At 43.6% G+C, this 14,781-nt stretch overlaps 1 protein-coding gene across 1 annotated transcript in view; it reads right to left on the reverse strand.

The window, feature by feature from the left end:
* drp2 (dystrophin related protein 2) overlaps positions 1 to 14,148 on the reverse strand; it is a 411,043-nt gene extending 396,895 nt beyond the window's left edge. Inside the window, exon 1 of the mRNA XM_061930041.2 lies at positions 13,943 to 14,148. The gene's annotated coding sequence lies outside the window, so the exon portion shown is untranslated. The remainder of the gene's footprint in view (positions 1 to 13,942) is intronic.
* Positions 14,149 to 14,781: the final 633 nt, after the last annotated feature.

The raw sequence follows: 14,781 nt of genomic DNA on the forward strand, positions 1-14,781 counted from the left end.
GTTTACTGTATGGCATGTGTCGTGTATATTATCCATGACGTCTAATGGAACCAAAAATGATCTTTCCAAAGTTTACTTCTCACCACTTATGTTCTCTGCTGTTGTGACTACTTGCTCTGCGGGCCGTGTTCAGTGTCAGTAAAGGAAAGCTGGTGGCGCTCCACATTAGGACGTCTCCTGGGACTTGCACAATGCAAATACAAGACTTGACTGCAAGACGCTGAATAATGAATAAACTCGCCATGACTCTACTCTGCTTTGCTTGATGATGGCGCCCTCCCTCCCTCCCTCCCCTCCCTCCCCCACCCGCCATCAAACATGGCCTGACTTGATGCAGACCACTGACCCTTCTAATTAGGATTGTGGGAGGCGGAGGAACCTGCAACCTGCGGGCCCTCGACCACCCACAATAGCAGCGGCCCCCCATGTGAAAGTGGTACGCTGTTAACTAACAGAGTACACTGTTAACTAGCATGGCACATTGTTAACTAGCAGGGCACGCTGTTAACTAGCAGGGTATTCTGTTAATTAACATAGTACACTGTTATATAGCAGGGCACATTGTTAACTAGCAGGGAACATTGTTAACTAACAGAGTACACTGTTAACCAGCAGGGCTCATTGTTAACTAGCAGGGTACATTGTTAACTAGCAATGCACATTGTTAACTAGCAGGGCACATTGTTAACTAACAGAGTACACTGTTAACTAGCAGGGCACATTGTTAACTAGCAGGGTATGCTGTTAACTAGAAGGAACATTGTTAACTAGCAGGGTACGCTGTTAACTAGCAGGGTATGCTGTTAATTAGCATAGTACACTGTTAACTAGCAGGGCACATTGTTAACTAGCAGGGAACATTGTTAACTAACAGAGTACACTGTTACCTAGCAGGGCTAATTGTTAACTAGCAGGGTACATTGTTAACTAGCAATGCACATAGTTAACTAGCAGGGCACATTGTTAACTAACAGAGTACACTGTTAACTAGCAGGGCACACTGTTAACTAGCAGGGTATGCTGTTAACTAGAAGGAACATTGTTAACTAGCAGGGTACGCTGTTAACTAGCAGGGCACATTGTTAACTAGCAGGGTATGCTGTTAACTAGAAGGAACATTGTTAACTAGCAGGGCACGCTGTTAACTAGCAGCAGGGTATGCTGTTAACTAACATAGTACACTGTTATATAGCAGGGCACATTGTTAACTAGCAGGGAACATTGTTAACTAACAGAGTACACTGTTAACTAGCAGGGCTCATTGTTAACTAGCAAGGTACATTGTTAACTAGCAATGCACATTGTTAACTAGCAGGGCACATTGTTAACTAACAGAGTACACTGTTAACTAGCAGGGCACATTGTTAACTAGCAGGGTATGCTGTTAACTAGAAGGAACATTGTTAACTAGCAGGGTACGCTGTTAACTAGCAGGGCACATTGTTAACTAGCAGGGTATGCTGTTAACTAGAAGGAACATTGTTAACTAGCAGGGCACGCTGTTAACTAGCAGGGTATGCTGTTAACTAACATAGTACACTGTTATATAGCAGGGCACATTGTTAACTAACAGAGTACACTGTTAACTAGCAGGGCTCATTGTTAACTAGCAGGGTACATTGTTAACTAGCAATGCACATTGTTAACTATCAGGGCACATTGTTAACTAACAGAGTACACTGTTAACTAGCAGGGCACATTGTTAACTAGCAGGGTACGCTGTTAACTAGAAGGAACATTGTTAACTAGCAGGGCAACCGCTGGAGGCCTCAATCACCTCATCTGGATCAATGAAAGAACTATTCAAGTCCATTCACTGTTGGCAGGACTTTGGAAACACACACATACTAGCACAAATATAAGACGACCCCCAATATAAGACAACCCCAATATAAGACGACCACCAATAAAAGACCACCCCTCTTTTCACACTGTTTGAGGACTACTCAAGTCCATTCACTTTTGGCAGGACATTGGAAACACATGCATATTGGCACAAATATAAGTCGACTACCAATATAAGACAACCCCCAATATAAAACAACCCCCAATATAAGATGACCACCAATATAAGCCACCCCTCTTTTCACACTGTTTGATGACTACTCAAGTCCATTCACTGTTGGCAGGACATTGGTAAACACATGCATATTGGCGCAAATATAAGTCGACTACCAATATAAGACGACCCCCAATATAAGACAACCCCAATATAAGTCAACTTCCAATATAAGACGACCACCAATATAAGACAACCCCCATATAAGACGACCATCAATATGAGAAAAAACCCAATATAAGACAACCCCCATTACAAGACGACCACCAATATAAGACAACCCCTCTTTTCACACTGTTTGAGGACTACTCAAGTATATTCACTGATGGCAGGACATTGGCAAACACATGCATATTGGCACAAATATAAGACGACCCCCCAATATAAGACGATCCCCAATATAAGTTGACTCCCAATATAAGACAACCCCCAATATAAGACGACCCCCAATATAAGACAACCCCTTTTTCACACTGTTTGATGACTACTCAAGTCCATTCAGTGTTGGCGGGACATTGGTAAACACATGCATATTGGCGCAAATATAAGACGACCCCGAATATAAGACGATACCCAATATAAGTCGACTCCCAATATAAGACGACCCCCAATATAAGACAACCCCAATACAAGACGACCACCAATATAAGACCACCCCTCTTTTCACACTGTTTGATGACTACTCAAGTCCATTCACTGTTGGCAGGATATTGGTAAACACATGCATATTGGCACAAATATAAGACGACCCCGAATATAAGACGATCCTCAATATAAGTCGACTCCCAATATAAGACAACCCCCAATATAAGACGACCCTTAATATAAGACAACCCTAATATAAGACAACCCCACTATAAGACCACCTTCAATATAAGACGACAAGCAATGTAAGACAACCCCTCTTTTGACAATGTTTGATGACTATATAAGACGACCCCTAATATAAGACGACCACCAATATAAGACAACCCCAATATAAGACAATCCCAATGTAAGACGACCCCTAATATAAGACAACCCACAATATAAGACAACCCCAATATAAGACGACCTTCAATATAAGACAACAAGCAATGTACGACAACCCCTCTTTTCACACTGTTTGATGACAATATAAGACAAGCCCCAATATAAGACGACCCCCAATATAAGACAATCCCCAATATAAGTCAACTCCCAATATAAGTCGACTACCAATATAAGACAACCCCCAATATAAGTTACCCCCCAATATAAGACGACCACCAATATAAGACAACCCCCAATATAAGTTAACCTCCAATATAAGATGACCACCAATATAAGCCACCCCTCTTTTCACACTGTTTGATGACTACTCAAGTCCATTCACTGTTGGCAGGACATTGGTAAACACATGCATATTGGCGCAAATATAAGTCGACTACCAATATAAGACGACCCCCAATATAAGACAACCCCAATATAAGTCAACTTCCAATATAAGACGACCACCAATATAAGACAACCCCCATATAAGACAACCATCAATATGAGAAGAACCCCAATATAAGACAACCCCCATTATAAGACGACCACCAATATAAGACAACCCCTCTTTTCACACTGTTTGAGGACTACTCAAGTCTATTCACTGCTGGCAGGACATTGGTAAACACATGCATATTGGCACAAATATAAGACGACCCCCAATATAAGACGATCCCCAATATAAGTTGACTCCCAATATAAGACAACCCCCAATATAAGACGACCCCCAATATAAGACAACCCCTTTTTCACACTGTTTGATGACTACTCAAGTCCATTCACTGTTGGCGGGACATTGGTAAACACATGCATATTGGCGCAAATATAAGACGACCCCGAATATAAGACGATCCCCAATATAAGTCGACTCCCAATATAAGACAACCCCCAATATAAGACAACCCCCAATATAAGACGACCCCCAATATAAGACAACCCCAATATAAGACGACCCCCAATATAAGACAACCCCAATATAAGTCAACTTCCAATATAAGACGACCACCAATATAAGACAACCCCCATGTAAGACGACCATCAATATGAGAAAAACCCCAATATAAGACAACCCCCATTATAAGACGACCACCAATATAAGACAACCCCTCTTTTCACACTGTTTGAGGACTACTCAAGTCTATTCACTGCTGGCAGGACATTGGTAAACACATGCATATTACCCCAATATAAGACAACCCCACTATAAGACCACCTTCAATATAAGACGACAAGCAATGTAAGACAACCCCTCTTTTGCCAATGTTTGATGACTATATAAGACGACCCCTAATACAAGACGACCACCAATATAAGACAACCCCAATATAAGACAACCCCAATGTAAGACGACCCCTAATATAAGACAACCCACAATATAAGACAACCCCAATATAAGACAACCTTCAATGTAAGACGACAAGCAATGTACGACAACCCCTCTTTTCACACTGTTTGATGACAATATAAGACGAGCCCCAATATAAGACGACCCCCAATATAAGACAATCCCCAATATAAGTCAACTCCCAATATAAGTCGACTACCAATATAAGACAACCCCCAATATAAGTTACCCCCCAATATAAGACGACCACCAATATAAGACAACCCCCAATATAAGTTAACCTCCAATATAAGATGACCACCAATATAAGACCACCCCTCTTTTCACACTGTTTGATGACTACACAAGTCCATTCACTGTTGGCAGGATATTGGTAAACACATGCATATTGGCACAAATATAAGACGACCCCGAATATAAGACGATCCTCAATATAAGTCGACTCCCAATATAAGACAACCCCCAATATAAGACGACCCTTAATATAAGACAACCCCAATATAAGACAACCCCACTATAAGACCACCTTCAATATAAGACGACAAGCAATGTAAGACAACCCCTCTTTTGACAATGTTTGATGACTATATAAGACGACCCCTAATATAAGACGACCACCAATATAAGACAACCCCAATGTAAGACGACCCCTAATATAAGACAAGACAACCCACAATATAAGACAACCCCAATATAAGACGACCTTCAATATAAGACGACAAGCAATGTACGACAACCCCTCTTTTCACACTGTTTGATGACAATATAAGACAAGCCCCAATATAAGACGACCCCCAATATAAGACAATACCCAATATAAGTCAACTCCCAATATAAGTCGACTACCAATATAAGACAACCCCCAATATAAGTTACCCCCCAATATAAGACGACCACCAATATAAGACAACCCCCAATATAAGTTAACCTCCAATATAAGATGACCACCAATATAAGACCACCCCTCTTTTCACACTGTTTGATGACAATATAAGACAAGCCCCAATATAAGACGACCCCCAATATAAGACAATCCCCAATATAAGTCAACTCCCAATATAAGTCGACTACCAATATAAGACAACCCCCAATATAAGTTATCCCCCAATATAAGACGACCACCAATATAAGACAACCCCCAATATAAGTTAACCTCCAATATAAGACGACCACCAATATAAGACCACCCCTCTTTTCACACTGTTTGATGACTACTCAAGTCCATTCACTGTTGGCAGGACTAGTTGTAGTGTAGTGTTGCACACACACACACACACACACACACACACTTGAGAGTGTGTATGTATGTATAATGCAATAAGAGTACAGTCATCGATACAACACACACACACACACACACACACACACACACACACACACACACACACGCACACGCACACGCACACGCACACGCGCACGCACACACACACACACACTTGAGAGTGTGTATGTATGTATAATGCAATAAGAGTACAGTCATCGATACAACACACACACACACGCACACGCACACGCACACACACACACACACTTTTTTTATTTTTTTATTTTTTTATTTTTTTTTATTTATGTCCTGTCCAGCTTCTCAGGCAAATCATATAGTTGATGTAGATGCCCACGTCGGCTGTTCAGATTTACTTTACAAAAGAGAAGTGTAGGATACTTCTCTTGTTGCCTTATTTGTATTTGACTTTATTAAATGTATTTATATTATCATTTAGTGCAGCCGGGCCGGAGCAGGAGGGGATAGAAAGAGAAAAAAAAAGAAGACAGAGGGGGAAATTGTGGGGACAAGAGGGGGATTAGACAGAGAGACAAAAACAACAACAGCAAACAACAACAACAACAACAATAGAGCAACATCAGCAAATATGACATGTACAAATATGATGGTAAAAGTAATAGCAAATAAGCAGTTAGCGAAAAATAAAAAAATAATACAGAAATAACCATGAGCATTATTACACTACAAATGGATCAATACAAATACCAATAGAAATAGCGCTATTGATAATGAACAATACCAATAATTTACCTTTATTATCAACAATACAGTTGTTTAAATGCAACAATACATATACGTAATGATAACTTGAGATACGAAAGAATGCAGAAAAATGGAGGGGGAGAAAGAGAAGCAACCTACATTAACCTTGTAGATTGTTATAGTCACAATAGGTTAAGCTTTGTCAGTGTGCCATGTGTTACACCCAGTTTACCCTAGGGCAACAACGTTAATATATGTTTGATGAAACGTGATTATGTGCATGAGTGTAAGTATGCATATGTACTTGTATATGTACAGAATGTGTATATGTGTTTGTACAATGAATGTATATGTACAGAATGTGTATATGTGTTTGTACAGTGAATGTATATGTACAGTATGTGTATGTGTATGTTTGTATATTGAATGTGCGTGTGGATGTACGAACATTAGGTAGGTAAATATGTACTGTATTTGTGTATGTATGTGGGAGCGTAGGTACCTATGTACGTATGTGAGCATATGTGAATTTGCATGTACAATACATTCGACTCCCAGAGTGCGTGGGAGCCAGAGCACGGCCCCATCACCCCCGAGAGCCCAACCCACAAACAGGAGGCGTGGTGCCCAGGGAACCAGGGACCACCGCCCCCACGCAGCCAAGCCGGCCAGCGACAGGAACCCCAGAGCCCGACCCACCGTACCGCCCACAAGGGCCAGCAGCAGGCCGCAGACAGACGCACCCGGCAGAGGACAGGGCACGAGAAAAGCAGGGGACAGCCAGACCCCAAGCCAGCGAGAGACCACACCCCACACGGGCAGAAAGGCGAGACGCCCCGCCCGAGGGACCCAGAGACTCCCCGCAACCGGACGGGAAGACCGCCCCCGCCCCACCGGCAACCGGGCCCCCACGAGCCCACCCCCCACCCCCGGAGAGCGCGGCGAGGCCAGCCCCCGGCCACCCCACCCAAACCGGCCGCCGCAGGACCACCCAGGCACAGGGCCACGGGAACCACCCACCCCACCCGCAGGGACCCCAACGATGGAGATGGAACAACCAGCAACCGCCCCGCCGAGCCCCCCCCCTGAGGGAGGGGAAAATTAAAAAATAATATTAATAAAATATATTAAAAAATAAATAAATAAATAAATAAATTAATTAATTAATTAAAAAAAAAAAAAAAAAAGAATTAAAAGAAGATCACAGACATGCTGACAAACAAGGTCACTACCCCAGCAACTGGCCGACTCGCAGCACCTCGGAATACCTTGCAGCACCAAGCTACCACAATAGACGCAGGGACTAGGCCCAACAGGCCCCAACCAAGACGGGCACCCGGAAGGGATGGACAGCGGGACCCAGGAGCTCCAGACACGCAGTTCGGATGCAGTAGCCTGAGGCGTCGACCCCCGTCTGACAGGCAGGCCCAGAGCGTACCCCCAGAAATATACATACATACATGCATATATACATACACATACACACATACACGTATACATACCCACACATACACATATATACATATACATACACATATGTACACATACACATATATAAACATACATACATACACACACATATACATACATATACACAGTTCGTCAGCCCCGACAGCCATCACGCGCGCGCGCTGCCATCAGTCACAACATCAGCCACACCCCTGCACCAGACCCAGCAGCCACAGGCGCCCACACCACAAACAAACGGCAGCAGAAACAGCAGCCGCAATAACCCCAGACAGCCAGCACCAGCCAATCAAATCAAAGCGATCAAAAAAAAACAAAAAAAAACTGCGACCAGCAACCACACGCCACCAGGGCCACGGAGACCAGCCGGCGCCAGCCCGCCGGCCAGCCCGAACGCCAACACGCAAACAAGAGACACCAACAACCCCCCCAACCAAAAGGCCCCCCACCCCAACCCAAACCCGCACAAACACACCACCGCCCAAACAACCGAGACACAGCATCCAGACCAGACACGGGGGCTGCGCCGCCACCACACCAAGTCACCAACAGAGACCCCACAGCGCAAGGTCGGGCCACACGGGCACGGACCCCACCCAACAGGAAGTGAGACCCGCGCGACGCCACACACAAATAAATAATAAGATAAAAAAAAAAAAAAAAAAAAAAAAATAAGAGTACAGTCATCGATACAACACACACACACACGCACACGCACACGCACACGCGCACGCACACACACACACACACACTTGAGAGTGTGTATGTATGTATAATGCAATAAGAGTACAGTCATCGATACAACACACACTTCAACTATCAGACTGGACTTCAACTATCAGACTGGACTTCAACTATTAGACTGGACTTCAACTATTAGACTGGACTTCATCTATTAGACTGGACTTCAACTATTAGACTGGACTTCAACTATCAGACTGGACTTCAACTATCAGACTGGACTTCAACTGGACTTCAACTATCAGACTGGACTTCAACTATTAGACTGGACTTCAACTATCAGACTGGACTTCAACTGGACTTCAACTATCAGACTGGACTTCAACTAGCAACTGGACTTCAACTATTAGACTGGACTTCATCTATTAGACTGGACTTCAACTGGCAACTGGACTTCAACTATTAGACTGGACTTCAACTATCAGACTGGACTTCAACTGGACTTCAACTATCAGACTGGACTTCAACTATCAGACTGGACTTCAACTGGCAACTGGACTTCAACTTTTAGACTGGACTTCAACTATCAGACTGGACTTCAACTATCAGACTGGACTTCAACTATCAGACTGGACTTCAACTGGCAACTGGACTTCAACTATCAGACTGGACTTCAACTATCAGACTGGACTTCAACTATCAGACTGGACTTCAACTGGCAACTGGACTTCAACTATCAGACTGGACTTCAACTATCAGACTGGACTTCAACTATTAGACTGGACTTCAACTATTAGACTGGACTTCAACTATCAGACTGGACTTCAACTATTAGACTGGACTTCAACTATCAGACTGGACTTCAACTGGACTTCAACTATCAGACTGGACTTCAACTAGCAACTGGACTTCAACTATTAGACTGGACTTCATCTATTAGACTGGACTTCAACTGGCAACTGGACTTCAACTATTAGACTGGACTTCAACTATCAGACTGGACTTCAACTGGACTTCAACTATCAGACTGGACTTCAACTGGACTTCAACTATCAGACTGGACTTCATCTATCAGACTGGACTTCAACTATTAGACTGGACTTCATCTATCAGACTGGACTTCAACTGGCAACTGGACTTCAACTATTAGACTGGACTTCAACTATCAGACTGGACTTCAACTATCAGACTGGACTTCAACTGGCAACTGGACTTCAACTATTAGACTGGACTTCAACTATCAGACTGGACTTCAACTGGCAACTGGACTTCAACTATTAGACTGGACTTCATCTATCAGACTGGACTTCAACTGGCAACTGGACTTCAACTATTAGACTGGACTTCAACTATCAGACTGGACTTCAACTGGCAACTGGACTTCAACTGGACTTCAACTATCAGACTGGACTTCAACTGGCAACTGGACTTCAACTATTAGACTGGACTTCAACTATCAGACTGGACTTCAACTATCAGACTGGACTTCAACTGGCAACTGGACTTCAACTATTAGACTGGACTTCAACTATCAGACTGGACTTCAACTATTAGACTGGACTTCATCTATCAGACTGGACTTCAACTATTAGACTGGACTTCATCTATCAGACTGGACTTCAACTATTAGACTGGACTTCAACTATTAGACTGGACTTCAACTATCAGACTGGACTTCAACTATCAGACTGGACTTCAACTGGACTTCAACTATCAGACTGGACTTCAACTGGCAACTGGACTTCAACTATTAGACTGGACTTCATCTATCAGACTGGACTTCAACTATCAGACTGGACTTCAACTGGCAACTGGACTTCAACTATTAGACTGGACTTCATCTATCAGACTGGACTTCAACTATTAGACTGGACTTCATCTATCAGACTGGACTTCAACTATTAGACTGGACTTCATCTATCAGACTGGACTTCAACTGGCAACTGGACTTCAACTATTAGACTGGACTTCAACTATCTGACTGGACTTCAACTGGACTTCAACTATCAGACTGGACTTCAACTGGCAACTGGACTTCAACTATTAGACTGGACTTCATCTATCAGACTGGACTTCAACTGGCAACTGGACTTAAACTTCTAGACTGGACTTCAACTATCAGACTGGACTTCAACTATTAGACTGGACTTCAACTGGCAACTGGACTTCAACTATTAGACTGGACTTCATCTATCAGACTGGACTTCATCTATCAGACTGGACTTCAACTATCAGACTGGACTTCAACTGGACTTCAACTATTAGACTGGACTTCAACTATCCGACTGGACTTCAGCAGATATAATGTTCAACATTCAAGTGGAAACGTGTCTCATTGGAAGGATATTTGACTTCATCTGCTCAATAAACACATCTTTTAAGGCTGGATTTGAAAGTTCTGTTATTACAAAAGCCAAAAGCAGTGACGTTGTCACGTTGTGAAAATGGTAAATAAAAAGAGAATACAACAAATCCTTTTCAACTTACCGTATATTAGAAAAGGAAATGACTGCTGTCATTTGATTATAATAATAAGAGAATGTTGTCTGTCTATCTGTGTTGGCCCTGCGATGGGTGGGGACTTGTCCAGGGTGTACCCAGCCTTCCGCCCGAATGCAGCTGAGATAGGCTCCAGCGACCCCGAAAGGGACAAGCGGTAGAAAATGGATGGATGGATGGAGATTGAACTTGTTATTTAGTCATGTTTGGGACAGGTGTGCTGCTGGTGTAGCCACAGTGTGCACATGTGATGTTGCTCACATGGGCTCCACTCAATGCTCAGGGACTTTTTGCGTTTGCTCACACACATGAAAAATTAGAGGGAACATTGATTGACAGAGTGTGTACCTTCAGTGGTGAATGAGCAGAGGCAGAGTTAATCCTGATATGGTGGTGCTGCAGGTAAAGTGGCATCAGAGTCTCTGTCTCTCTTTACTAGCTTCGTCAAAGCATGTTGCTATGTAGCTTGTTTCAGCAGATTTGATTTGCTGTTTTGGGCAGTAGATGGCATCTTTGATCCAAAGCACAATTTACATTTAACTAAAATGTTCTTTTCTTTGTGCTCGACAAAAGAAAAGTAGTGAAAATATCTCCATGTTAGCAAACTCGACTTCTGGCTCCGCCATGATCAGACACGCCCCTCCCTGCCTCCCTCCTCACACTCACACCCACACCCACACTCACACACAGAGCGCGTGTCTCTCTCTCTCTTCTCCGGCTTGTGACACAAGAAGAATCAGAACGATGACACAGCAGCCCTCCGATAAAACACACTTTATACTACATAAAAAGTAACGTAAAATAACGCAGTAACGCATCATGTAGTAACGGTAACTGAGTTACTGAATATAAAAAAATAACGCGTTAGATTACTAGTTACCGCCGAAACTAACGGCGTTTACTTTGTAACGCGTTAGTCCCAACACTGCCCTCATACCATCACACATGCTGCCTTTTACACTTTCACCCTACAACGGTCCGGATGGTTCTTTTCCTCTTTGGTCCACAGTCTCCAAAAAACAATTTGAAATGTGGACTTATCAGACCACAGAACACTTTCCCACTTTGTATCAGTCCATTTTAGATGAGCTCAGGCCCAGCAAAGCCGGCGGCGTTTCTGGGTGTTGTTGATAAATGGCTTTGGCTTTGCATAGGAGAGTTTTAACTTGCACTTACAGATGTAGCGACCAAACTGTAGTTACTGACAGTGGGTTTCTGAAGTGTTCCTGATCCCATGTGGTGATATCCTTTACACGCTGATGTAAGTCATGTACTGCATGGCTCCTCTAGTCGTGTATGTACTGCATGCTCCTCTAGTCATGTATGTACTGCATGCTCCTCTAGTCGTGTATGTACTGCATGCTCCTCTAGTCGTGTATGTACTGCATGCTCCTCTAGTCGTGTATGTACTGCATGCTCCTCTAGTCGTGTATGTACTGCATGCTCCTCTAGTCGTGTATGTACTGCATGCTCCTCTAGTCGTGTATGTACTGCATGCTCCTCTAGTCGTGTATGTACTGCATGCTCCTCTAGTCATGTATGTACTGCATGCTCCTCTAGTCATGTATGTACTTGCATGCTCCTCTAGTCATGTATGTACTGCATGCTCCTCTAGTCATGTATGTACTGCATGCTCCTCTAGTCATGTGTGTACTGCATGCTCCTCTAGTCATGTATGTACTGCATGCTCCTCTAGTCATGTATGTACTGCATGCTCCTCTAGTCAGGGCCGGCCCGTGGCATAGGCCGTATAGGCAAATGCTAAGGGCGCCGTTCATCAGGGGGCGCCACGCCAGTGCCACAAATGTTGGAGAAAAAAAAAGAAAAAAAAAAAAGTTGGTACTATTATTTCTAAATACAAAAAATAATCCCACGTTAATTAAAATGCAAAGTAAAGCCTATTTAATAGAAATATTATTTGTTACAACATTACGCCCCCTCCCCCCGCACGGTGCGCCCCCTCCCTTCCCGTATCATGACTCTTTTTGGACGTCCCCACATCAAAAAATCAACACAAGATGCCAAAACTGTCAGGTGCCCAGGGAAGAAAAAAGAGAAAAGAAGAGGAGGAGAAACGAGAAAAGACAGAGGTAGCAGGTAGGTAACGTTAGCCTACATGACATTATTTGTCTGTTACAGGATGTGATAGTAACCCGGCTTTTTAGCATTAAGCTAATGTCACATGATTCGGCAATTGCTAATCAATAAATAGCTAGTTCTGTTTTAACGTCGGGTTAATATTGTGGAGGGGGCTAAATTGTTATGGAAAATAATAATGTAACGTTAGGTAATTACAGTACTCCCACCTTACATTTTTCAGGGACATTTGTATTAGATCTTTTAAGCAGGTGTTTTTTGTTTACATTGTTATTGCCTTCTGGTTAGCTAATGTTTGCCCTGCAGGTAATAGTCACTTTTCCACCCCTTTATATATTAGGTATAGTTGTAAGTAAAAAAAAAAAAAAAAGGTCAAAGACAAAGCTATTCGGTTTCTTGTGAGTATATACACTTCACTGCCGATGTGGGGGGGCGCCACCTAAAATCTTGCCTAGGGCGCCAGATTGGTTAGGGCCGGGCCTGCCTCTAGTCATGTATGTACTGCATGCTCCTCATGTCCTGTCAACTAAAATGTTGTCGCTGCAGGAGAAGATGAGAAAGAAAAGTTGCAGCATCAGCAGACTTCTCTACATCTTCTATGTGTTTATTTCCTACATGTCCTTATATGGGCAAGGACGGAAGAAAGACGTCAAGTAAAATGTTGTCGCTGCACGAGAAGATGAAAGAAAAGTTGCGGCATCAGCAGAAAAGCAGCATTGAGGTGCGGAGCGAGAAGAAGCAACAAGGAGCATCCATCATCCATCATCCATCATTCAGCATCCATCAGCAGTCTTACCTTCTTGCAGCTGCAGAGCAGAAGCTTCGGACTCTCCCCGGACGTGGTGGCCCCTCAGCGGCCGCGAGAGATCAACGAAGGCTGGAGGGACGAAGAGTGTCGTCCGCCGCGGTGTCACGTGACCACACTGGCGCGCGTCGATCGTCCCTTCCGGAAGAGAGAAGACACGAGTTTCCCGGGAAAGGTGCGTCATGAGCCGGGAAGAGAGAGTGCATGAGAGCGCGCGGAGGTTGGCGTCTTCTCCGCGTGCGTGCGCGCGCGTGTGTGTGTGTGTGCGCGCGCGCGCGTGTGTGTGTGTGTGCGTCTCCAGCTGGGAGATTTACAACTTCAAGCCCCGCCCACACTGGATGTGAGACAGGCAGCAGCTTGATCAATAATCAATAATATGAGTTGTACTCACACCTCTGGTGAGCAAAGATGACTGCAGCACAAAGTGTTTTTTACAAAGATGTACTTCATGTTTATGTTCAAGTGTTTTTACAAAGATGTACTTCATGTTTATGTTCAAGTGTTTTTACAAAGATGTACTTCATGATTATGTTCAAGTGTTTTAACCCCAGCACCTGGAACTGAATGGTGGGACCCAGGCCCGGCCCTAACCAATCTGGCGCCCTAGGCAAGATTTTAGGTGGCGCCCCCCCCACATCGGCAGTGAAGTGTATATACTCACAAGAAACCGAATAGCTTTGTCTTTGACCTTTTTTTTTTACTTAAAGAAAGCAAATTAACAATCAGAATACCGTATTTTCCGCACTATTAGCCGCACCTAAAAACCACAAATTTACTCAAAAGCTGACAGTGCGGCTTATAACCCGGTGCGCTTTATATATGGATTAATA

Source organism: Nerophis lumbriciformis, linkage group LG36 (genome assembly GCF_033978685.3).
Source record: "Nerophis lumbriciformis linkage group LG36, RoL_Nlum_v2.1, whole genome shotgun sequence".
Taxonomy (NCBI): Eukaryota; Metazoa; Chordata; class Actinopteri; order Syngnathiformes; family Syngnathidae; genus Nerophis; species Nerophis lumbriciformis.